This window comes from Sabethes cyaneus, chromosome 3 (assembly GCF_943734655.1).
Source record: "Sabethes cyaneus chromosome 3, idSabCyanKW18_F2, whole genome shotgun sequence".
Taxonomy (NCBI): Eukaryota; Metazoa; Arthropoda; class Insecta; order Diptera; family Culicidae; genus Sabethes; species Sabethes cyaneus.
Genome location: NC_071355.1, coordinates 157,659,704 through 157,686,608, shown reverse-complemented (window position 1 = coordinate 157,686,608; position 26,905 = coordinate 157,659,704). Strand labels below are relative to the sequence as shown.

Sequence of the window (26,905 nt, the reverse complement as noted above, 5' to 3'; positions counted from 1 at the left end):
CATAATCGTTTGTAAATAAAATAAAATAAAATAAAAAAAAAATATTGTAGGTAATAACTAGTTTTGCAAATGTCCCATATACAGGGTGTTAGGTAGCTTAGTACAGATATTGTACAGTATAGATATGGGTGACAGAGGACCACATTTGATGAAAAAAATCCTTCTACTCATATGGCCAAATCAAAATACAAACACGTTACAAAATATCGTAACACAATGTCCCACCGCGAAGGTAGTTAACTAATTGTCTTTTCTAATTTTTGGAAAGAGCGACAAACATATCTATTTTAGCTGTAAGATTGCCATTGGTTTCCAATAATTTTTAAGAAAGAAGCAATGCGAAATGGATTAGAAATATGGATAACGGCCTCATGTCATGATGTTGTAACAAAAAAAACTGATCACTAAATGTAAATAAGAAATAGTAAAAGTTGAGTTCTGTGTGTCAACTACTGTATATATTTTTTAACCAACTGATGAGTGAACTACAATTATGACTGCCAGTGTCAATTATCTAATTAGGTACTATAAAAATTCGCGGTGAAAATTTTTAATAAACACTGAATAAAGCTATTTACCATTCGAAAAACCTATTCTAAGTAAGAGAGCAAAAGTTGAACATTTTCTACACCAATTAGCTTAGGCACTAAATGAAATTAACTCTCATCAATTTGCAATTTTAAGCACAGAATAATTTATTCTCCTCGTGATAAACACTGAATGTAGGCTGAAACGTGTATATTGCTTTGAACTGTATTGTAAATAAGTAATTCATATTGTATTTATCAAAACAATAGTTGTAAGCAAATAGTTTTTGGAAAATAATCAATTTTTCAACATAGACAGCTAACACCAAATTAAACTTTTAATCAAAGAGCAACCATAGAATATAGAACTTCGAATGCTCCTACCTTTTGCTGTAAAATCACCTTGAAGCCATAAAGTATGTAGTAAAAGGGGTTCTTGCGAGATTCTGCAAGAAGATAATGAGAAAAAAAACAGATAACTATTGATTCACCACACAATCACGATAATGCTTTGTAGTACAACATACAATCTAAATAGCAACACAACACAACAACACTTTTTGCTGATTTTCAATACTTTCTAAGCAGTCGACAGCACTAGTCCAGTGTGTGGTGCAACTTCACGCAAAACTTCAAATATAACGTTCTGCTGCATAGTTCATCGTCCCAGTTCGATCAAGTGTTTAATCAATAAAACTAATTACCACACATCTAGCTACGTACTTTGTTTATAGAATCATTGTCAAATTCACCAAACCGTACGGTCACGAAAGGTACACTTACTAATTTTACCACTCACCAGCAATGGAAATTCGTAGTAATCCACACGAGTGACTGCCCGATCGAAATTCTCGACGTGCGACCGGACAGGAAAAGTCCGAAACAGCCAAACATAAATAAATCGGCAAACAGTTTCTTTCATATCATCGTTTTCCCCGTGCCAGGAGCCAGGATGTTGTTATGTGCTGCTTATTGGCTGCGTTCAACGACAGTGTCGGCGTACAGGGAAGAGAGGAGACTGAGACTCTGTTTGTCCAAAAGTAGCGGCTGATGTTTGTTTTGGTCAATCCTTTCACTGTGCTTCACTTTCTGGTTGGTTTCCACGTTCGTCCACCAGCGTAACATTTTTTTTTCGTTCGCTTTTGACTGACTGACTGAGTGACTGACTGGTTGCGATTTGCAAGGGGGTGGTGAACAGCGGCAACACTATCGACAAAGGGTCGATGTTTTCTTCTTTTCACGCACAACTTCCACGCTGTTGGTCGGTGTGACGACACAGGCTCGAAATAAACAACCTCTTCAGCTGACTCAAAACAGTCATCGGTCAAGAAAAATCCCGCAAATGGACACTACATTCTGCACTGCACTCTTTCGATGCCAACTAGCCAACGTCACTGTTATACGGGTTTCACTTTTTTTTCAGTTTCTCGCCATGAAAGATAATATCCACTTGATTTTGGAAACAATCAATTATTTACCTGTGCCCAACGGACAGGTGGTCAACTGCAATACGTGTAGCGGTCCTGTATCGTAAAATACCGCGTCAAACAATTCGCCAACCGCTGCTGCTCCTAGCGCGAGCAGGCTGGTTAACGGCAGCTCGCGAGCTGCCTAAAAAAGGCTCCGCTGCGCTCGCTGCCTGATTCGCGTATGCATGCATAAACAAAGTAGACAGCATAATGATGTAAAAAGTTACGAAGCAATTATTTCACACCAGAATGAAGTTATCACCGAATGAAATATTAAAAGAAAAAATAATTTTCGTATATAGAAATATATGCAAATTAAGATTCGCCTCTCTTCCTTTCGTTTACTCACGAGAGCTTGACTACCGCGCAAGCACACACAATCACACACAGCTTGAGACGCATGTATTAACTCTCTCTTCCTTCCGACGCGCGACACCAACACAGATTGCACAAGGACAATCTCTCAAGCTCAATCGCCTAGCAAAAGCATCCGCTCGCTGTGCGATGCTCCGCACGCTGGCTGCGATGCGATGGTTGCTGTTGCTGTTTTCTGGTGTCGCGACGAGATCCTTCAGCAGACCGTCATCGCCTCCTGCCGGCCCACAGCGCAGCCGAAAGGGAGAGAGTCCGCGCGCGTGGACACACGTCTCTGTCGTTTACTTGCTCACTTGCTATTGAATGTTCCAGCGTGTCGACATACCAAGGATCTACTCCTCGGAGTGATAGAGTATATTGTGCATTGCACTATCTACTTACCGGAAGAATTGAAGTGGAAATTTGCTAGGGGGTGGATGGTGCTGATGAGACGAATGGTTATGTTGATGAGTGGGGTGGCTAGGGGTGAATCAATTTTGGTTACTACGGTCACTTTAGAGCTCACTGCTGCTTGTTTAGTGAGCGGATAAATGCCCCGAAAAGTTATTCATTAGATGTGATTGTTGAAACTCTGTAATGCATAATAGTTTTAATTTTTGTAATGAAAATAATGATTAGATAATAATCATCTCGCATTGGTTGCAATCTTTAATATATGCACTCAAAATAGTTTTTTATTTATAGCAACAAACAAGTGGTGGTTGTCACTATTTTAAAGTGGAACCGCTATGTGATTCTAGGGAAACCTTGCATATGGTTATTGTGACAATTAAAAACAAAACAAAAAAACTTTTGGTTTGGTTTTAGTTTCTAATTCCAAAGAAAGTTGCAAAGCGCTTTTCATGCGCTTCATTTCTCACGTCTCATAGCTCATGAACCCCACCCGTCACCTACTCATCATTGGCAACAAAACCTGCTGGAATGGGATCAGGCTGCTTGATTTTCCTCATTTGTGTAAAATTAGAAGCGCGTTTGTTCATTGGCTAATGACCACCACCACAACAAATCAAGACGATGATCGGGTTTAGATTGTAAGTGTAACCATTTATGTACGCAAACACATCTACATACAGCCTGCGGAGTAAGGAGCGAGGTGTCACACCTGCGCAGTTGTTGAACTCCTGTTGCAATTTGCATGTATGGGTAAGGAAAACTCCCAACACTCACCCGAATGCTTCCACTGGACCTACGGTAGTGTGCGGTACTAAATACTCTCAGTTTTCATAATTATTCCCGGCATCCTGGCGGTTCTGGCCTAGAGCGACGGGGAGGGATGAAACAATGAGAATAATTATTTAATTTTTTCCTTCTCGCTCGCTGACACTTGTACTTGGCACACAAACTATACCATCACTAGACTAGACCAGAGCCTGATACACAAGATTTGTGGGTGTTGCCAACGAAGCGACGACGAGAGTGCGAAAAATCGCAAATAGCCAATGCTTGTCGCGCGCGATCTCACCTCGTCTTGCCTGCCCGTCGAGGGGGTGGAATCACAGAGGAGAAGCGGGCCTGTACATAAGGTAAATTAATTAATTAAACGTTCCCGAGTGGACGTGGTAATTCTAGGAAAACACATCGAACAATTTCAGCTTATCGACGCCCTATGCCTATAATGCTCTGCTTTGGTGGATGCTTTGACAATGGCTGTTGTGAATCTTAATTACGACCCAACCATTGGAGGAGTTCATTCCAACTTTGCATGATCTAATGCAAGCGAAAGTCAAGTGATGATGACAGCGAAGAATGCTTTGGTTTGGACATTCGTTGCGCAAGTGCAGCCGAAGCATTTCGTCCTCCGAGTACCAAAGGACTCATTTCTAGTGTTGGGCAAAAAGAGCATCCGAGACGATAGCCAAAAACCAACAACTGCAAAAGAAGGCAGAGAGAAACTGAGAGCAACTTGGCAAATCTTCGCTCAGTGCATACTAACCTCCTCACTGACTGGCGCAAACTATCAACGGAGCAAATATATGGCCATCACTGTAGTGGTACCGCCGAATGCACGCGGAAGATGCATGTAGTTTAATTATAGAATTTCCCCTCCGAAGTGGAATTAACGAAGGAGCAGAATGCGAAAAATTCAATTTAAAGCAGCATACAGTAACAGCGGATGTAAAATATAATTTCTAAGAATAACGCCATAAGTAATAGAAGAACGTGAAAACTAATGCTGCGTCTTTTAGAGAACTATAAAATCAGGAAATATACATTAAACTGATATTATCGTTGATTATTTTTAACTACTTTGTAATATCCTCAAAGAATGTATAGCAGTTGTTTGAAAAGGGTAATCGAAAATTTTTCGTATTGCCTATCTTTTAAGAAATATTAATTTTTTCGAGCGTTTTAAGTAATATAGTAATAGCTCTGGAGATATCAGATCAAAATGTAAACTAACAGCATTGAATCCCAGCTAGCCTTGAAGTACGATAGTGGTTGAACAAATCAGTCGTCTTATATCCGAATTTTGACTGCAAGCGATCTTCAGAGTCAATAAAATCCCGCACTAGCCACACTGATCAAGACCTACTGTAATCTAACTAAAATAAATAGACTTAGTCATTAACAATCAGTAGCACTTTGCTGCATGCATTTTGAAAATGTTTAGCACCCAAAAGATTCAAATAGCGTATGAGTAGACAATCCAGCTGTAGATTTCCGTGGCAGATTAGTCAATCAGAAATTGGGATTTCGTCCAAAAACAACAGAAAAACACTAATCTGAACTAGTTGTCTCTATCCAATACATTAAAAACTTGTGTTTAACTTCGATTTGATTTCGATTTGAATAGTTCGATACTTTTAAGTTTCAATTTGAAAAACGTCGGTACGAACTAAACAATATTAGATGTTATCAACTAGAGACATAAGCAAATAAAAATTTATAGAGCATTTTCTTAACCCGCTTTGACCTCAATTACTTAATCAACAAAACGAAATTCGCACAATATGACATCGCAAAAAACATTACGTTATTCGCAAATTCTCGCGTAACTTTTCAAAAGGACCTAAGTAACATTGTGAGGCTCTCTGTGGTCTCCCTCTCTTCCGATTATTACGGCGGTATAAATGCATTTCAACAAAAGTTTTCTTGATTCGATTCGATTAGCTAGCTAGTGACACCAGCAACCGATTTTTGAAAGGCTGATGCTTAAAAGTGCATTTGCATCGCCGTGGCAACCGAAAGAGAAGAGGCACAAAGAGAATCTCTCTCATAGTTACTTAGGTCCGTTTGAAAAATTACGCGAGAATTCTTAGCATTTATTAAGAATTCAAAATTGCAAATTTGCACGTTGAAACACAACCAAGTGCTTCCTTTTTTATTAAAATCGATGGAGGCGCCTTGTTTAGTACGAATGAAAAGCGGGTTTTAATGAAATTGTCTCGAAAAACAAGTATCAAAACCGCAGGTTCTAAGTTATCTCCTAGTTAAAAACTAGTAGTTATAAACAAATTTGCTAAACAGCTCTTTGATGACTTGAAATTAGGTTAAGAATTAACCTATTAAGCGCTATTGAAGGTTAAGAAACCCTCCGCGAAATGACTGGTTTGACGGAGATTTCCAGCAAGCGATGGAGAACAAAAAATAACATGCGGAAACTATATGCATTGCTACGAGGGATGATTTGGTCAAGAATCTACGAGCGCAGAATCAGCTGACCACGATCCTGAGGGAAAAAGCAGCAGAAGACAGACGGAGATCGTGTAGATCTATAGCAGCTGTTCCGGGATAATAACACGCGCAAGTTCTTTGAAAGCGCTACACAGTGAAGCCTGGATACGAGTAGCAGCGAAAAAGAAAAACTGATCACAAATGAGCGCGAGGTGGTATGGTAGGGGGCCATCCAGATACCACGTGGACAGAAAAATACCAATTTTTTGTCAAATTTTCGCACCTTATGCAAGGTGTTAGGACCTGAATTCTTCTGTTCATAGTAATCTTGTCTACAGCGAATTATTATCGACTGCAAGAAAGTCAGTTTCAGTTTGACTTTTGCTTGATGATTCTTCTCCGTCAAGAGTATTCCTGTCTAACTGTCCTGTCTAAGAGCACCTCAGCTTTTTCGTCTACTTCAACACAACACAGGACCTTTCCGATGCGACGCGGTTCATAAAATCTTCTGAAGACGAATCCTTCCGTAATGCTCGGTTCCTGTGTTAACGTCAACATATGCCTCATCAGAAGATAAAACTTTATTTGAGCCTAAAAACGATCACTGATCAATGGTTATGTACAATTAATTCAATATTTCTGTTTCTAATTTCTGTTTTTGGTATGAAAAAAAAACTTGTCCATGTGGACATTTACGATACCCCCTCCCCCCCCTTCCGTGGACAAGCGTGGACATTTCCATACCCCCACCCCCCTCTAAACTGTCCACGTGGTATATGGATGGTCCCTAGGCAGGTTGAAACAGCTCTTCGATAAACATCTCAATGGTGACACAATGGAAGAAGGCATAAAGGAAGGTCACCCAGAAGTACCCACAAACGATTGCAGCATCGCTAATCCCAATCTTGAAGAGATCGTATCAGGCAGCTAAAGACTAATGGAGCCACCAGAAACGGCCGACTCCCGTCAAAGCTTTTCAAAAATAGTAAGATGACTAGCAACGGCCCTTCACTGTATAATTTCCAGACTTTAAGAGGAGGATTTACTACCGGAGGTTTCATTTAGAAAAATGACGAACAATTATTGTAAGTGCATCTCAATTACGGTGATCAACACGGATTTAAAGTGCTCTCCCACGTCGTCAATATCCACAATAACAAGAGATTAATTTCACACTCCAACAAACACTCCAGAAATGTTGAGAGTGCAACATTCCTCCGCGTCACAGCATACGATACAGCCCAACGCGAACAGCTATGGCAAATAATATATGATAATGGATTCCAGGATAAACCAACGATAAACACCGCGCGCAGTACTTGTGTCGTCCAACTTTCACGATAGAATAAAGCTCCTCTATCCAGGTGAGCTTCTACTAGTTTGAAATCGGGCCTTTGGAAGCCACAATTCTCTCGGTTTAAATCTTGTACCATTTGAATACCATGGTTGTATTGTTGCCGATCGGTGAGCGATTTTGTTTGAGTGACCGCTCCGTCCGTGGACGTGGAGTGTTATAACGCCAGTTAATGTTATAATGGGCTGATGTTATAATGTTATAACGAAAGTTGTGAGTCATGCTGGTGGTGGTAGGCAAAACTTTCTTATCTAAGTGACCACTCCGTCCAAAGACATGGAGTGCTATCACCAATATAGATGACTGCGTGCCGTCTCGGTAAAACCTCCCACCTGAGTGGCCGCTTCATCCAAACGATTTGGACTCACTCACATAGTTGATAGCTTATCCAGCGCTAGTTACTAGCGCTGAGCGATATCCACATCAGAGAAAATTTTCCCGTGTAAATCATCCCTCCTTCCAAAGACTTGGAGGGATATCATTCACATAGTTGACAGCGTACTCAGAGGCGGGTTTAGGGTTTATAGATTAAGGAAATTCGAACAAATCTTAAATTGGCAAAGATAATATTATATAAGTTTTGTAGCCAAAAGGTTATAACCGAGCGATCACTATTCTAAATGCCATCTACACAGTGGTTTCCCAAGTCATCTTCCATCGACTACCGTTAATACCCAAGTAACAGTTCTAAAGCCACTTGGTTTTACTTAAATTTTATAAAGGTTTTATTGCGGCACTAATCATTACCTCTGGGTTTATTATGGTATTGCGCAATACCAAGAGGATACGAGTCCAAACACACTTATAGCTAGCTAGAAAACCATAATAAAACTTGTGATAAAGCAATTTTATTGTGGTTACTTATATTACCACGTTAAAACCTGTTGGCTGCACCACGTCTCTTATAAACTTACCATAAGTGTATAAGTGTATAAGCGTAAGCAGTACAAAATGGCGCACCAATCAAAATTGATTTTATCGCGAGTACTTGTCAAACCGCAATAAATCTGTTAGTTTTATAGAGCTATTAAATCGGCAACACCCCGACCAAAGAGTTTTTTTGCTGCTATTATGAAGAATACCAAAGTTTAAAACCAAAATCATTTTTTATGAGAAGCCATATTGCCATATTCTAATATTTTATTTAGCTCGCAAACAAAAATTCATCAAAGCAAAGTGTTTTGCAAAAAGAAAGTTATTATCAATCGGTTTTCCTGTCAGAGGAAGCAACTAAAAAGACTTTGCTAGAAATTGAGATTCACTAACTGAATATTTTCAATTTGTTAAAACAATCAGTTTTCGAAAGTTGTAACATTTCAGTGGAGCGCTGATTTTATCGACCTATTATATCAATCTGCACGATGAAATTAAATGCGCACATGCTGCAAACCAACGAAATTGCTTAAAATTTAATAAATATTCTATGGGATATTTTATTCTGATCGCTATAAACCAAATCGTTCAGAACGATCTGTCAGTAAAATTTAAACTTTTCTGCTCACGGATATATTTTCAAGTTGACAAACCTAGCGAACTTATTTAGCTTTTGCCAGAAAAGCGAAAAGCGGAAAGCTTTTTTAAATTATGGCGATGGCTGTCAAGCAGCGAAAGCTTAACCGGTTTTATTGCTGCCTTCAGCAGAGCGTGATACGACTACTTGAGCTTCTAACCTGATTCTAATAGCGGCTATGAAAACATTCTGAGGAGTGGGCCACTTGGTCAAGCAGTTTTATAGCGGTCATCAGAAAGTTCTAGTGGAGCTCATAGTTTTATTAACGGTTTTATGAAATTGGTCATGAAAACTACTATACGAATGTAATAAAACTTGAAACTGTTACTTGGGTAACGAAAAGATTCGTATGTCATTATCAAACCGTCCTTATAGAAGATTGATCTACAACATACCAAATCTTCACCCTGGAGTCGATGCTTCATTATTGTCACGAATTTCGAGTGCCCAGGTATCAATTGTTCATTGATTTCAAAGCGGTACATGATCACGTAAACTGTCAAGAGCTATGAACAATTCTGAACAAAAACGAATTTCCAGGAAACTGATAAGATTTTGTAAGCGTCGGTAGGCTCCGCTATGGAGGTTTTATGGATTTGTTGTTTATTTTATTCGTTTGTTTCTTGTTTTATTTTAAAAAAGTGAGAAATGCTTGTTCTGGTTAATGTTAACTCCCACAAGACATCCCACAGAAGGTAGAAATAGGCCACGAGTCCCACTAAAGTTAAATATAGAGCCATATACCTCAAGCACGCAGCCCACCACCCATCGAGTTTCCACCCGCTGCCACCAGGGGAAAACAGGCAGAAAGCTGGACATAACTCACAGATGATCGGAGGCTGTAGGTGGTGAAAAGATGGCGATCGGGGATTGTTTATGTACATACCGGGGGCAACGTCCTTGTGGCTAAGGGGAATAACCTGCAGGTATTAAAACGGTTTTGACGAGATACAAGAAGTCACTTGTGAATACAATCCCGGTCGAGACAGTCGACAACTACATGTTAAATACGTTAAAGAAAGTGACTATACAAATTGAAGTACCTAGTGACAATTGTTGATAGCACTGCAGGTAAACCTTTTCCCCTTGCCTTTCGACAATTTGCCCTTCGTCAAGTTACCCGTCGCCAGCCTACTAAAGCCGGAATGTTCATGCTTCAAATTACAGAACCCCGCTGTGTTTATTTGAAATAACCGTCATCGTCAGCGCCGGAGTTTAGTGCACCGCTAAGCTGATAGTATCGGATTACGTGGATCCCGAAGCGGAAGGAGAGGAGCGAAACGGAGTGTATTCTGGAGTAAACAAGGAAGGTGTGCTGTTGAAACGGGGCCCTGTCGACGAGAGAAATCGAAAGGTTAGATACAAGGTTAGTCAAGAGAGGTTTTCTGATGTTCAAATTTGTTGGTTAGATTAACTCACCTTGGTTAGATAGTCAATAAGAAAGTGGGAAGAGTGAACACAAAACCCGTAGTGAACGCTAAATAAAATTGTGAACCTTTGTAAACCAATCGTGAGTTTCCATTGACGACTGCGAGCATTTCCCTTGACCCGCGAAAACTAGGATAGGCAGGCCGACCCTGAGGTGTTGATTCAGGGGGTCCATGCTACGCTCGTGGCTGTGCTTAGCGATAACTTACAATTTATCATGGTTAAGCTGCTGGGTGTGTATTCCGAGTAGACTGCCAGATCCATTCGAATCTTGTAGGAGCCTTCGACAAGCATAGCCTTTCCTGCCAGCTATTCAACATTTCGTTAGAAGGTGTAATAATTCGAGCAGCGGTAAACTGTTGGTACCCGATTTTCAATAAATCCAGTCAATTTATCTGCGTTGACAATGACGAGAATACTTTCGGAAGAGTATTTGAGGCGATTACATACACTAAAAACATAATTTCGTTTTTCTATGAAACAAAATTCGTAAAACTATATCCGTACCTAGCTGATAAAAATAATTTCGTACCATTTAAAAACATTGGTAGGCTTATTGGCTCTAACAGCCTCTCCCAGCCGAGATTCGAACATACGACGACTGGCCTATTAGACCAGCGTCTTACCTCGAGGCCAACTGGGAGGCTTAGTGAAGGAATACTTAATAAGTAAGCAAAGCCTTTGGCTTAAACGTCTTTCTATGACCTGACCCGACAACGACAGCCTTCACAACCGGCTATTGGAGTACAGAACAGATACGGGGCTATTGCAACAACCCTACTGACTGTATCTAGCAGCGCCGCGTAGCCGAGATTCGAACATACGACGACTGGCTTGTTAGAGCAGCATCGTTCCTCGGAACCAACTAAGCAGTATAATATTTAATAAGTGTTCATGCTCAAATTAGAGTAACAAAGCTTCGATCGGAATTTACATCCCCATTTGTTGAATAAACTTATCAAGGTTAGGTAATGTCAGTTTTTAGGTAAACCCCCCTAATTTTATTTTCTGACTACGCCCCTGCTTGGAAACATTGTCATCATACACCTGGCGAATGTCGGGAGACTACTGTGAGCTGGCCTCTTCACAAAGATGCTAGCCGACTATGCAGCGAAATCTATGCTCTTCGAGGACTGCACCGAAACCAGAAATAGGTGCTCTCCCAGATTTTGTCACGTCGTCTTTCCCCAATAGCAAGAGAATTCGTAGGGCAGGATCAGGCGGGCTTTATGGGGGCCCGTTCTACTGGGGATTAAATTTTTACTCTCCAACAAATCCTCCAGAAATGTCAAGAGTATACCGTATACACGCATCATAGTTTTGTGGATTCAAGGAGGTATACGATACAGTCGAGCGCGAACAGCTATGGCAGATAATGCACGAGTACGATGTTCCAAATAAACTGACTAGCTACCCTGGAGCGAGTAATGTGCTACGTGCGTTTTCGGGGCACTCTCGAGTCATTTTGAATCACGCATAGAGTTGCGGTAAGGGGATGGAACGTAACTATTGAAGGTATGATCCGGCGAGCGAGCATCGCAGACGACTTCAATATGATTGCTAGAAACCTTGGGACGGCGGAGGCAATCTACGCTAGACTAAAAACGTAGGTCAGGTGGATTGGGTCACAAATTAATGCACCAAAAACTAAATATATGGTAGGAAGAGGCTCTATAGAAAACAACGTTTGCACAGTGACGGCGATGAACTAGTAGTGGTTGATGAATTGGTATATTTGGGGTCACCGCCGACAATAACACATGCAAGGAGATTTAACTACGCATTCAAGCTGGAAGTCGAGCCTACTTTTGCCTCTGCAAGGAGCTTCCATCAAGCTACGCCATCAAGATACGCCACCGCACGAAGCTGACAATATACAAAACGCTAATCAGATCGGCAGTTCTCCACGGACTTAAGGCAGTAACTTTTCTCACGGAAATCCGTTCTCTTCAAGAACCCCACCATCACCAGAAATAGAGGGGCCGAACGTGGTAGATGGCTTGACCAGATTGAAGCTGACTTACAAGTGTCGAGATGCTCAACAAATTGGGGACGACAAGCCTAAAACCGATTGTCGATTGTCGATACGGCACAGGCTACTTCGGCTTTAAGTTTTTACAGAAAGACAAGGATGTATAGTAAATAAATATAAAGAATTGTTTCTTTAATAATCGACCATCTAAACACAAATAGGTACCTACCCAAGTAGCACACTTTTGTCACTTCTGGTTGCTGCAACCTATTTATGACTAAAATCAGTTATTAATTGGTTAACACATCTAGCTTATAACAACTGTGCTAGTTGGGATAATTTTTAATTGCCGTTTCTGAAATTTTGACTACATCCATCAGAATAATCATAACATGATCGAGTTTTCTGAGATATATCGTTGACAATTTTCAGAATTAGTGTCCTCAAAACTCTTTGACCGTCAGTGACCGAAAGCATAAAAAGGCATATGATTTTCAGTTACACCATGTAACTGGCTACGTAACCTCGGAATTTCTCTAAATGATGCAATTTCGATTAAACTACACTACACCACTACACCACTACACTGTTACGAAATTCAACCAACAGCTGGGTTTTAAATTGTCCATGAGTTCCAGGATCGATTGTGCCTCAAGTCGCTGTACTATTCTTTAGTACGACCGATACTCGAAATCAGTTCCGTTGTTTGGTGTCCGCACCAGAGCAACTGGATTGCTAGAAACGAATCAGTCCTGAATTTGTGACTTTTACTTTGAAGCTTCGACTTTGAAGTGATCCAACTTACAGTGATCGTTGTCAAATTAGTGGTAGACAAACATTGGAATGAAGATAATTCGATGCGCAAGGGGCCAGTGCAAGGATCCTACTGACTCTATCTAGCAAGCACTGCCTAGCCGAGACTCGAACATACGATGACTGGCTTGTTAGACTAGCATCGTACCTCGAAGCTAACTGCACGGTCAATAGGGTAAGGGCACTAAATTTCGACCTATATAACCAACACATAGTCAACAAATTGCAATATATCGTCCAAATAATGCTGTTTTTTCGTAAATATGATAAGTAGAAAAGGATGTATATTCAGTTAACATTTAAAAGGAAATAAGTTTACGATGTATATTTTTACTCATTTTCTCGTTTCAATCCCAATCCCATAGTGTTTAATTTTCGACCCCTTGTTTTAGTTTTCAATCCTTGCGTGTTCTAATATTCGACCCAACTACAAAGTAATGTATTTTCAAAGTTGAGGGTCGTTTAAACTGATGAATTTAATGCAAAAAAATAACTGCAGCATTTCTGTAATATGTATCACGAAATCGTCGAAATCTAGAACTCAAACAGTTTTGCGTTTCAATTTTCGTACTTTTTAAACACCTTTAATTACAGCATGAAAATTAAATATGTACTGTAACAAAAGAAATTTGACAAAAATATTGCCTTTTCTTGGTATAACATATTGCATGAATTCTGTGTCCTAATATCAGGGATGGTTCGATCATTTTGACTCTATTTTGATTCATTTGACAGTACCATCTTAACGGGGCCAAATATGACAAAGTTATGTATGGGACATTTGTAGAAAAGGTTATTATCTATAATTTTGCTGAATAAATTTTTGCTGTATCTGTTGTAGTTACGGCCTTACAATGCTAGTATCTTATTAGTAACTAAATGAACGTTCATTTAGTCACTGATGAGTTACTAGCGTTGTAGCACCGTAACTAAAAACGATACAGCAAAACTTTGCTCAGAAAAATTGTAGATTAGAACTAGTTCTACACATGTCCCGTGCATAACATTGTCATATTTGGCTCGACTGAGACGGTACTGTCAAATGAATCAAAATTGAGTCAAGGTGATCGAACCATCCCTGCCTAATATACACAATTTATGGAAAATTTGATTCCGTATTCGTTTTCACTAGACGAAAAGAAAACACTCAAACTCCAGTTCCAGTTTAAAAAACTTGATTATTTGGACATACATGCCCAAATTTTGGTGGGGCATTGAAAAATCTCTGGCAAAATAACAACCTTGACAATATTCTAAATAATAGCTTTCCTCCACCTTTTCCTTAGGAATTTATTTGATGAATGTTTCAGCAATGGTGCGAAAACTAGCACAGGGTCGAAAACTAGATCCCTTACTCTATTAATTGACGAAATCGTCGACAGAGCCTTACTCAGATAGTTTTCTTCATTAAGACTACAAAATGGGTTAGATTGAAATTTTGAATAACAAAGAATAAAAACTTAGCGAAAATGTTTACAAACAACAAAACGCTGGCTGTCGGAAGGTTGCATTTCCGATTACTGTGAACGCCGCTATCGTCAAAACGAAGCTCCCATTTTTATAAAATGTAAACTTTAGTTAATTGTTTTTGTTTAAATAGATTGCTAAATCTTATAATTTTGCGATTTTTGTAAATATTACGTGTTTTTTGCTAGCGATGTTATAAATTTTCGATTTGTCGGTGATACCAGACAATGCAGGTCAACTGTAAACAATTACGAAGATTCCTGGGATATTACTAAAAGCTCGACCAGTGAGATATAGTTGAAACGTAATCGCTCTATGGAAATTGTTTGTTCACTTTCTACCCAATGTAATTACCGATCCATGTGAACCAAATCGGATAAAATATAATATATTTGCATGCTAATTAGAAGCATTTTCAATGAAGCATTGTCCGGAACAATGAACAACCTTTTTCCCGTTTCCAGAAATGAATTAATTTTCTCATCTGTTCGCACAAAAAAAAAATCTATTCCAACGCGAATGAAAAATACATCACCACCCAGAAGAACGCAAATGTAGAAAAAAACACTACCGGGCAGGATTCGACCGTCAAACATTTAAATTGCTCCGGGTAAGTCTGAGACGGTTCCAATGCCGCCCTCCGCCACACACCACACTGAAAAGTGTGTCTGCGAGCGTAAAGCAAAAAAAATCACCCTCTTTTTCCGCCGGCATCATAATGCAATAAAATGTAAGACAAAAGCACCCTCGTTCGCCACCACATGGAAGAGAAAAAACAACGCGTTTTCTACTTGGTCCTTGTGATGATGCGATCAGACAGAAGAAAACGTTTTTTTTGCGAAGGGTGTCGCGGATGAATGTGGGGTAAACTTTACCTCCTCATTTTTTTTTACAGAAAATAGGAATAATAATCGTGCGCGTGTGCGTACCTATATGTACGGGGACCACGTGCTTGAGGAATACTTTGGTTCAGGGTCAAATTTCACCCCGTCGTAACGGTAAAAAAGTTTACATTCAATGGATGGCGCTTCGAGATAACAGCACTGCGTTGCATTTCTGAAACGATGATAAAACTTAAAGCTCATCTCTCTTATCGTAACGTAGAGTAACTCAACGAAATTATTTAATACCACGGTGAGTTTACCTATAGTGGACCCTTCACCTATTATGGACCTCGGGAATTAGTTCAGCGTTTATTAGCTTGTACTTCCTATATCTGAGAATACATGACATCAAACAGAAATTTTAATATTAATGCCTTAAAATCGACATTTTCAACAAGTGATGGTCCAACATACGGTTAATAATGCAATAAATGTTGCCATTAGTGGACCCTCGCCATATAAAATACACTAGAATTCATATGATGAACCCGGCCGATATCGTATTGTACACCATAAGGGTCCGTAAAAGGAAAACAGACATTCCAATTAGTTTTGGAAAATAGGGTAAATTAACCATTAGTGGACCAGTTAGTACTTGAGTAGTTTTTTTCCACGAATTATTTTAAACTGATAACGCTAAATACGCAACCGATGGCAATTACCATACGAGTAACTTTCGAATAAACCTAAAAAATATCAATTAATGTTGCAAATCTCTATATTTTGCACATTTGTTAAAACAGATTGGAATGTCCGTTTTCCTTTACTGGACCTTGTGGTTTACAATAGGATAGCAACCGGGTCCATGATAGGAATTCTAGTGTATTTTGCATGTAGAGGGTTCACTAATAGCAACATTTCGCATTGTTAACCATAAAATGGACCCTAACTTGTTGAAAATGTCGATTTTAAGGCATTAATCATTAAATTCAACTAAAATTTTATAAATTGAACTGTGTAGTATATTTAATACTTTCTGTTTCATGTCATATATCCTCGGAAATAAGAAGGACAAGCCAATAAACGCCGAAACTGTACCAGAGGTCCATTATAGGTAAAGGGTCCACTATAGGTTAACTTACCCTATGTACAATATAGATATTTGCAACATAAATTGATATATTTTCAGGTTTAATAGAGAGTTACTAGTATTGTAACTGCTAACGGTTGGGTGTCTAGCGTTACCAGTTCAAAATAATTTATAAAAGAAAACAACTCGCGCACTAAAGGGTCCACTAATGGTTAATTTATCCTATATCGTCGATTTTGAACTTGACCAAAATTGACTATGTTCAAAATTTGGTACTTTCTATATGATTAATATGGTTCTACCATATGGTTATACCGATATGCAAGATATACATTTTCAAGGCAGCACGGCTCGAAGCAAAGACACAAACCGCACGCGCATGAATTGCTTGTATACAGGGGTTACGCTCCTCGTTTGCCTCATTTCAACCGTAGAGCGTTTTCATATTAGTGAAAGCTACCGAAAAGTTGTTAAGCGCTCTATAGACGAAGCGACAGGCGACACGTCGCTGAGAACGACTACGGCTGCACTATTGTCCGGCATCCTTTCGTCGTATGTCCATTGTACTCTCCTAACTTTCGCCAGGTATGCTATGGAATACTCTCCAAGCAGTGCCTACTATAGTTACTATATATATATATAGTTCGGCGGATACAAAAATCGGAAGCCAATTAAACGTCAAAAGCGGAGCCAAACGTTTTTCAAAATTCGAATTGTGGGAGTAATGCTAATAAACACACTTTATTTTCATAGAACTAGTCATTTTCAACACCCGCTAGCGATTATCTTTCGTAAAAACCTGCGGATTTCTCCATAATTTCAAATTTAATTTCAAAAATCAGGGATGCCAATTCGCCTGGTTTTCTATCCGCCGAACTATATATATATAGTAACTATAGTGCCTACATCTCGTAAGTCATGCACCTCCGCCACTGTCTGCATTAGTTCATACTCACCATAGATCATTCACAACGTCTTTCGTAATTAGGGTATGGGAGGGTATTTCCAGCACGCTACTAAATTCTGCATACATTACCTTTTTTTGCTGCACTATCCCAAATAAAAACTTTGCCGCTATATAACAATACTGAAACGAATGTAGCACTCATATGCTTTAATGTGTTATAACTATTCTCATAAAAATGTAAGTAATTTGCTAAATTTAATTCAATAAACATCAAAACCACTGTTTTTCCACTGGCACGTAATCAGGCTGAAAAAACCAGCAGCAATCGCTTACGCGTATCCGCTCTTGATGATGGTTTGGAAAACATACAATTATGATCACGTTTACTTATTCTAGAAACTAAACAGCCGTGAATATGTCACAGAACAATTCTATTTCTTTTCATCACGGAAGAACACGAAAATTCCCCTCTGATATGAAAATATAAATCAATTTTCATTAACTAGCAATCTGCAGCATTTTGCTTTTAATTTCAGCATATGGTGCTCTATTTACACTACTACCAAGATGTGATGCAGTTGCTCCTGAAACTCTTCTATCGTGTTGACATAGCCAGTATTTGAGTGACAACCATTTGCTTCTGGTGCTAATGTATATGCACGATTCGATGATACACTAGCGCCAGCAGCAATCTGTCCATCGGTCTCTCTTATGATCTGTTTTTGAAAAGCATCTAATCCCTGTGCAGGCTATTTCGGTTGGTCGGGTTTAAAAAACACAAACGCCACTATAGAAAATGGGCCCAATTTAGCCGCAGCGACTTCGTCATTTCTCGCGACTTTAACTCAAATTCAGTAGTGTTTCATTATGACCAAAATACACGCCGATATTCAGTAAATATTATTCTATCAACTGGTATAAAAATATTGTCTCGAATGAATATAGTTTCAACGTAATTCCTGAATATTGTTTAGGCTGCCGCTTAATGGGCTGAAAATACCCTCCCGTACCCTACGTGATTTCAAGTTCACGGCGGCATACACTCAAAAAAATCAGCACGTCAAGTTTACGTGAAAACATACGTAATTCTCATACATCACACTTTTCATGTAACATTTACGTGAATTGTTGGTAACTCGCACTCATACTAACCAGTTTACCTGCGATCCCAGTAAGTTTTATTAATTTTCTCATTAACTAGTACATGAAGTTCACGTAAGTTGCTGTACAGAAGTTTACGTGATTTTTCATGTGGATGTGACGTGTCGATTTTTTTGAGTGTAGGCTTCTTCGTCGTAGCGTTGCTCTTTACCGCTATTGGCGTGCCCAGGCTGGGGTACACTGGGGCGTGTGCAAAATTTAAGCTAAAACAAACTAGTGTCTATAAGCCAGAAGTACGCCGTTAATTTAATTCGTTAATTTAATTTCATCAGTCGCTATTTCGCGATAAGTAAACTAATCACGTTTAAATAGTTCCAATTGCAAGTTCGGTTATTATACATTAAAATACAAGTTTAGTTTCAAGCCTAATTTAAGCTCAATTTTATATACAAATTCATTCTAATTTCATACCCAATTTAAAGTCTAATTTATAGTCTACTTTCAAGTGCAATCCAAATATAATTTCAAATGCAATTTAAATCCGATTCATATCCACTTTCAATTCCTATTTTAAGTCTTTAAGCTTAATTTAAAGTCTTATCCTGTCCAAATTCAACCTTGATTTTAAGTTCAACTTCAACTATAATTTAAAGACGGGTTTCAACTCCAATTTCAAATCTAGCTTCCAGCCTAATTTAAAACCAATTCATTTCCGTTTTCAAATCCAATGAATCATTGAAGATAGCTAGTTTTTGAGTGACAACCACTTGCTTTTAGCGGTAGTGTATTTGGACGATTTAATGTACACTAGCGCCCGAAGCAAGCTGTAGTCACTCAAAAATCAGCTACCTTGCAGAGAGACGTAGTCCTACGCCAAAAATACACCAGAAAACGTAAAAAACGTGATAAATGGGATAGAAAAAGAAAAAAGCACAAGAGAAAAAAGATTTAAAGCTTGTATGAAAAAAATAGGAAAAACATGACAGAATAGAAGGCAAAAAAGAGGGGAAATGTCGAAGAGGGGACGGCAAAAGAAGCAAAAAATGAGGAGACTCGACAGAAAAGATTAAGAACGGAAGAGAAAAGAAGATAAACGAGAGAAAGGCAGAAAAACTATAACTATAATGAGAAAGAAAATGAGGATAAACCGGACTGGAGGAAAAGAAAAGGAAAAAACACGGGAGCAGGAAAATGGTAAAACGAGCACAAAAAGCAAAACGCGACAAAAAAAGAAAAAAATAAATAAAACGAAAAACAAAACGCTTCACAGGGGAAACAGGAGATAACGAAAAACGGGATAGAAAAACGAAAGAAACGAAAACCAAAGCCAAAGAAAAATTGTAATGAGACAGAAAAAAACGAGACGGGAAGAGACGAGCAAAACGAGAGAGAGAGAAAGAAATCAAATCAATCATTTCAAATCATAAGGAGGAACAAAAATGGAACAGAAAAAGAAGGAATCAAAAATAACGTAAACGGTAATAAAAAGTAAAGAAAAAGGTATAACAAAACAGAAATGGGCGTGAAACGGGAGAAGTGAAAAAATTGGGAGGAAAAAGAAAAAATGTAGCCTAACACAGAATAAACGTTACAGAAAAGATGGAAAAACAGAGCATCAAAGCGATGAAAACGGAACAGGCGAAGACGAAAAACGAGAAACAGATAAAAATTGCTATAAAAACTAAAACTGAAAACGAAAAAAAGGAAAAAAGAAGATACAGAAAATGTGACAGAAAATAGCAAAACACTATTTTAAAACAAAAGGAAACCACAACTGAAAATTAGAAAAAATAGGACAGGAAACGAAAAAAAAACGGAACAATGAAACAGCAAACACGGGAAAAAGGAAACGATAGAAAAAGAGTAAAAACGAAAGAAAAGCGGGTACGAAAACCAAGAAAACAGAACAGAAAAGATGAAAAAACGGAACAAAAAGTGGGCATACGGAACTGGAAAAGAAAAAAAAATGGAACAGTAAAGATGTACAAGAGAATGAAACGAAAAATGTTACTCCTAATTTCAAGTAAAATATCGTATCTAATTTCGTGTCCATATCCGACCTGAAGTAATACGTCATGTTCAAAGTAGTCCAAATTCAAGTTTGTCCAATGTCAAGCTCAATTTCTATTTAAATTGCAAACTTAACTACCACTTCTGGTTCGTCGCCATCGACGGTTACTTACCTTTCCTTTAGGTATTAAATCTTCGATGCTTTTATTTGTAGGTCAATACTTCAAACATTCGCTTGATGGCGATTGCCTTCGGCGTTCCAAAGCTTCTGGCTACAATGATGATATTATCTGGAAGTCCTAGGAGGTGGGTGGTTTTTCTGAACCTCTCGTTTCTGTTCCTGCCCGTTCAGTTACCCTGCCATTGAATCAATGCCATCGCAACACACGCGAAACATATAACTCGAAAAGAACTCAACTGTTGTTCACTTTTATGATGTTTTTCTAGACGACGGTATTGTTGATTTGTTAAGGTATAGTTATTCCACTATCAGCAAAAACATGGTTTTAGTAATTTTCGGATAAAAACAGTTTAGCCATACAACACCAAACCACCCGATAGTTTCAGTAATTTTTATTACTATCTTCATTCATCACTGTAATGTAAATTGTTAATGATTTGTTCGTTTTTGTGTTTTTTTGTCTCTCTGTTGTACGTCGGTACCATTGCGTTCCGATTTCGACCACCAAAAACATGTCAATATCAACCGCTGCAAAATGTGACACTTTCTTTCGATTCGTTGAAAACTAGCCGACACATTCGTCAACTCTTTATTTTATCTTTCTGTAATTTTATTTAAGTACTTTTTGCCAATTGAAACGCGGCAGTATCGGATTTTTTCGAGAGCTTACATCTCGCGTATTTTTTATCTGTTAAGTATTTGTTTTCTGTTTTTGAGAATATGTTCTCATCCAAAGTTTAGTTTAATGATGCTGGAAAATGTATTTTTTAATCACTTGATTTTATTTTTTCTCATTGTTTTGTCCTTGCTTACCACAAGGGTAAGAAACATTCAACGCAGCTTGTACATACTCTAATATGAACACTTTTATGATTTTTTCAAGTCAGTAATGAAACAACAACCAAACTATTGAAATTTAAGCTTTTGATAATAATCCGTCGTCGCAATGTCTGGGATCTAAGTTGAAGCTCTTCAACTGAAGCGTGACTATTTGATGAACATAAAAATTGTCATAAGAAGAAGGACTATTAATTTTTCGGTGTGAAGTAGTCATTTTTCTATTTTAATACGTGAAATTGTGCAAGTTCGCCTAACGTATTCTACAAACATCAGGTCAGAAACTTTCTCAAGGATAAATAGACTTCCAGCTGTGACACGAACCATTTGTTAGCGGTGACTTGTGTTCAATGTCTTGCGTACAAACGAAAAATTTAGAGCTTCAAATTATATCCTCATTTATGATACTTTACCGTTATTAGTTCTCATTTACTATTTTTTCGATTTCGTTTCTATGAATCAAAGTCCGATTAGCAATTTTTTTTTTCGTTTTTTAATACGAACGCTTGCAGAATAAAAATGTTAGCTTATAGATGAGCTTTAGAGATGAGTGAATGCTACGAATATATTATTTTCTGTGCAACATTTTTTAAGTAATTTATCTGATTTTTGCCTTCCTTAGCGTAATTATATTTGGTCACATGATTGTTTGTTTTAGCAATTAGCTATCTTACCAGTAGTATAAATGGTGTGTGCTAAATAAGGATACATTCATTGTTTTATATAAACTGTTCGTGAAAAATTACCTAAGGACTAGAAGGATTCTAACAAAAGGTGGATTCTATTGCATCCGTTGCTAACTGAAAGCTTTGTAAATCTTATTTGGTTTCGAAATACTGTTGATTCGATTTTGGAATGCGTACACACACAAAAAAGCATTTGGAACACGATCGGTTTGCACAGTTTCGATTTTGGAAAACAATGGAAAGAAACTTATTCTTTTGCTATGCTAAGGTTGGCCTTATTTAATTTAATCTTAATCTCAAAAGATAAAGCGAGGAAGGATTTTCACAACGGGAGAGCTGTTGGGAGCTTAAACGTGTTACAGCCAATCGTTCAATTCTCGATCCGGAATGTCCATGCCATCTAACTTCTTTTTCTCCATTGAAGGCAGTGTATGCGTTCGCGTACAAATTCAAATTGAGTAGATCGCCATAACCTCTAAAGCATTGGAGCTTAAACAAGATTCACATTCATATTTTTTCTGTTAACTTGCGCGGCTTGTTTTCGGTCTCCACGTCCTGCTAGCCGGATCACTTTGAAACAAAACCAACGTTTCTGCTAAAACTAAAATCAAATGGAATATGAAAATCACATATTTTTCCGATCGCCACCGCCATCCTCGTATCAGAAATCTTCTCCAGGATCATGCTCCATACTATTTCCGCAAGTTGCCTTTGATTGTGGCTGATAGTTTTGCAATGATGTCGTGTATAAAATCGGATACCACTGTGCAGGATGGGGGCAATTTTTGTTTCTTTATCTGTGAGAGAATGGAACGGGAAAATAAGGAACCTGGTCAGGTAGCAATACAAAACAAACCAAATCTCCAGAGGGCAAGTAGTTAAACTATGTACACACTACGGAAAACCCGAAAAACAGCGGAAACAGAAAACGAAACGGAAGGACACTCACTCACTAACTGTCTAAAAACATGTAACAAAAATATCCGACAACACTACATCTAGTCAACATCGCGCAGGATTAATTTCAATATCGTCCTCATAAGCGGTTTAGTATTGCTAGGGGATTATCGGGAAACCATACCACAGCCGCATTGGAACTGAAAGGAACTTTCATAGTTAAAAGGAAAATGAAACAAAGCGAGTTACTCGATCATGCATGAAACTTTTCTTATCGATCGTCTCTCCGGTATTTTAGAGTATCTTTATTTCAGATTATTGTTTTACTTGTCAATTATCTTCCTATAAATATAACATACAACTAAACGCATAAGCCTTAACCGGATGCCATGGCATTCGAATAAAAACAAACAAATGAAACTGCACAACATCGAACAGACCACTGAGACAAGACTGTTATAAATAGTGAAGATTCGCAATTTATTCTATAAAAGTTTGACTCAAATTTGTAATATATGTAATTGCGGTAGATAAGCAGTAGTTACTATTAGTAGTAGTAGCAGTGGTAGCATTCAGTGGTACTGTGGAGGATATGAAATTAGGTGAAGAAGGTTGTATGGATGGATGTGTTGTGGTACTAGTTGTAGTTGTTGTAGTAGTTAGTATTAGTAGAAGTGGGAGCAGCTGTGTTGCTGTTTTGATGGTATTTACATGATGACACATTTGCCCTTCTCTGCCCATGGGTTGTTCTTCTTGTCAGGTGCGTGGATCAGCGGGTCATTCTTTTCGTTCTCCTCCACGTATTCTCGCATCCTACAAGGGAAATAAAAGAGTAAAAATTACAAAAGTTAAGAACTTCATTGGCATTTAACAAATCTTAAACATTGGGTATTCCACAGAATGAATTCTACAGAATTCAATGAAACATAGTTTTATTCTGATATTTCAAGTCCTTTTTAAACAATCCAACATTCAAAAGCATACGAACTTGAATTCATTGTGAAATTGTATACTCCTTTGAAGGTAATTTTAGATGAGATAATAAATATAAACGTACTAGCTGATTTGCCGATCTCATTCGAGGCCCCTTTACTGCTGCTGTCTCCTTTGAGCCTTCCCTTTGATGTATTTGGTCTTAGCCCAATCATCTTTGTCTACACTTTCGGCCGAGCGTAAATTGCCTCCGCCGTCGCAAAGTTCCTGGCTATGACATCAAAATCTTCTGAGAAACCTTCTACCTTCTGTAAAAAATGCACCTCTAAATCCTCGCCGCGTCTCGAAGGGACTCGAAAGTGTCCGCGAGATGCGCATGAATCACATCACTCGATCCAATATAGCTCTGATCAGTCGCGTCGGTTTGTCCGGAAAACCATGTTCGTGCATTATCTGCCATGATTGATCTCGATCGATTGTATCGTATGCTGCTTTGAAGTCAATAAAGATGTGATGCGTTGTTATGCCGCAATTTCTGCACTATCCATTGTCGCGCGATGCCCGCCTGGGAATGCTTTACGAAACCTTGTGTTATCGTTGACAGCCGGCTTAACTAGATCTGGGAGAGTATTTTGTAAGCGGTGTTGATCAGCGTCAAATCACTTGAATGTCTATAAAATTCGTGCCGTCATCTGAAACATACGTTGCGTCCCTTTTTTAAGCAATTCATTCGAAAGCAACAACCATGTCAACGATCAAAAGTTCGGTTTTGTCAGAAAAATGAGCACTTCAGTAAGTTTGAGCGTATCGCGAGTAAGATACATATCATGGGACAATCGGATTCGAACTAACTTTTTCCTTAGTCCCCATGATTCGTAGGTATTACGTAACCCTTGAGCCTTTTCCTAATTTTGAAATTCAAACGTTCAAATTTGGTGAAAAAGGTTACCATAAATATGTTGTAAAACTGATCTATATATTAATTCATCAATAAAAACAATTATTTATAAAATTTTATGCGAATAGCAGTTTGAATTTGCATAAAAACATGGTGTAATTTTGTCACTGATAACTGATAAAAAAGGGCTTAAACGTCTTTATGACTTAACTCTTTTTTATCGACATACTGCGCAACTGTTTAATAGAGTACATAGAGGACAATTACGAGACGAGCGCAACGATCCTGCTGACACTAAGCAGAACCCAGTTGATAGACAAACATACGCCGACTTGATTGGTACAGAATCAGAATCGTACCTCGAAACTAACTGTGAAGGCTTGTCATTGGCATAAATTACATAAAACTTTAAATATATTTTGGGACACATGCAACCTTGTGTCCTAAGCCAGCGAGTGACATAAACAATAGGTGGGCACCCGACCTTTCAGAAGAATGTTTTGGCCGCTAGAATATCGAGTAATCGTAGGATGGCGAAACTACTATCACTTTTCACAAAAACACCGACAGATTAGATTAAAAACTCCGGACTTTCGGGTACAATTTAAAATCAATGCTCAAAATTGAAATGATTGGAAATTAGACTTCCCAAGCAACAATGTGAGTTTTATTGTGCTCTTATGGCGGTTTTCATGACCAATTTTGGTCTTAAATTCCATCATAAGGCTGTAATAAAATCCAAATTGTTACTTGGGTTCTAAGGGGACTAGAAGTTAGAGTCGAAACTAGACTCGAAATTGGAACTGACATAGGGCATTAAATTAGACTTGAATTTGGACTAATTTAGGCTTGAAGTTTTATTACACATTGCATTCGAAATTGAGCTTGGATTTGGAATAGTTTGGACTTGGACTTAAACATGAAAACGGACCTAAAGGAGAATTTATAGTTTTTATTTGAAATTGGACTTACAAGTTTTCTTGATATTAGAATTAGCTTTAGCATTAGCTGATTTGGATATGGACACAAAATTAACCACGAAGTCATACTTCAATTTTGGATTGACATATTTTGTGTTACTCGTTCATATATTTCAAATCCTTTTTGTTCTATTTTTCTCTTTTCCAATCCCGGCTTTCCACTTTTTGTTTCGGTTTTTCATGCATGTTCTGTTCTGTGTTCCGTATTTTCTGTTTTCTTTTCCCTTTCACCTTTTTCATTTCCAGTTTGCTGTTTCTAACTCTTCCTCTTGTTTTTTGTCTTCGTCGGCTCTCTTTTTCCTCATTTTGTTGCCCCGAATTCTCTTCTCATCTGTCACTTTTATTCTGTTTTCGACTCCATTTTTCTGTTGCTCTCTCTCTGTCTCTCTGTATCTCTCTCTCTCTCTCTGGCTATCTATCTATCTCTATCTCTCTATCTATCTCTATCTCTTTATGTATGTATCGTTTTTCCACCATTTCTGTAACATTTTTCTTCCGTTTTTCAATCCCACTGTTTAATTTTTCGATCCCTTTTTCACCCTTTCCTCTGATTTTCCTGACCCTGATTTTTCACTTGTTTTACTCTTTTTTTCGTTTTCAATCTTTTTTCTTTCAGTCAGGCGAGGTTTTCTTCTTTTCCAGGCTCGCTTTTTATTTTCTGTCTCGTTTACTTCTTTTCATTTTTTGTTTTGCGCCTATTCCATTCTTTCTCTTATTGTTCTGGTTTTCGTTTTTATTCCGTTTGACTTCCGTTTAATTTTTATTTTCTCCGGAGGAATTTTCTGTTATCGTTTCTAAATTTTGCTGCTCCCGTATTTTGTTGTTTTTTCTTCTTATTTTATTCCGTTTTTGTCCTTTTTGTTTGTTCCATTTTTCTCCTTTTCTGCCTAGCTTGTCCTTATTTTCTTTTTCATTTACCTCATCTACTTTATTGTTCTCCTTTTTTTCTTTCTTTATTCTTTTCATTTCCGTTCTTTCTCATTTGCTATCCAGTCTCCTTTTTTTATGTCCCGTTTTGCCTTTGTCTCCCG

The 26,905-nt window shown here is 38.2% G+C and overlaps 1 long non-coding RNA gene across 2 annotated transcripts in view; it reads right to left on the bottom strand.

The window, feature by feature from the left end:
• Positions 1 to 21,021: 21,021 nt before the first annotated feature.
• Positions 21,022 to 26,905, bottom strand: part of LOC128744477 (uncharacterized) — a 65,939-nt gene continuing 60,055 nt past the window's right edge. For both annotated transcript variants that reach the window (XR_008412391.1, XR_008412392.1), the window contains exons 2-3: positions 23,775 to 23,876; positions 21,022 to 22,963 (exon numbers count right to left, since the gene is read on the bottom strand). This is a non-coding gene — a long non-coding RNA (uncharacterized LOC128744477). The remainder of the gene's footprint in view (positions 22,964 to 23,774; positions 23,877 to 26,905) is intronic.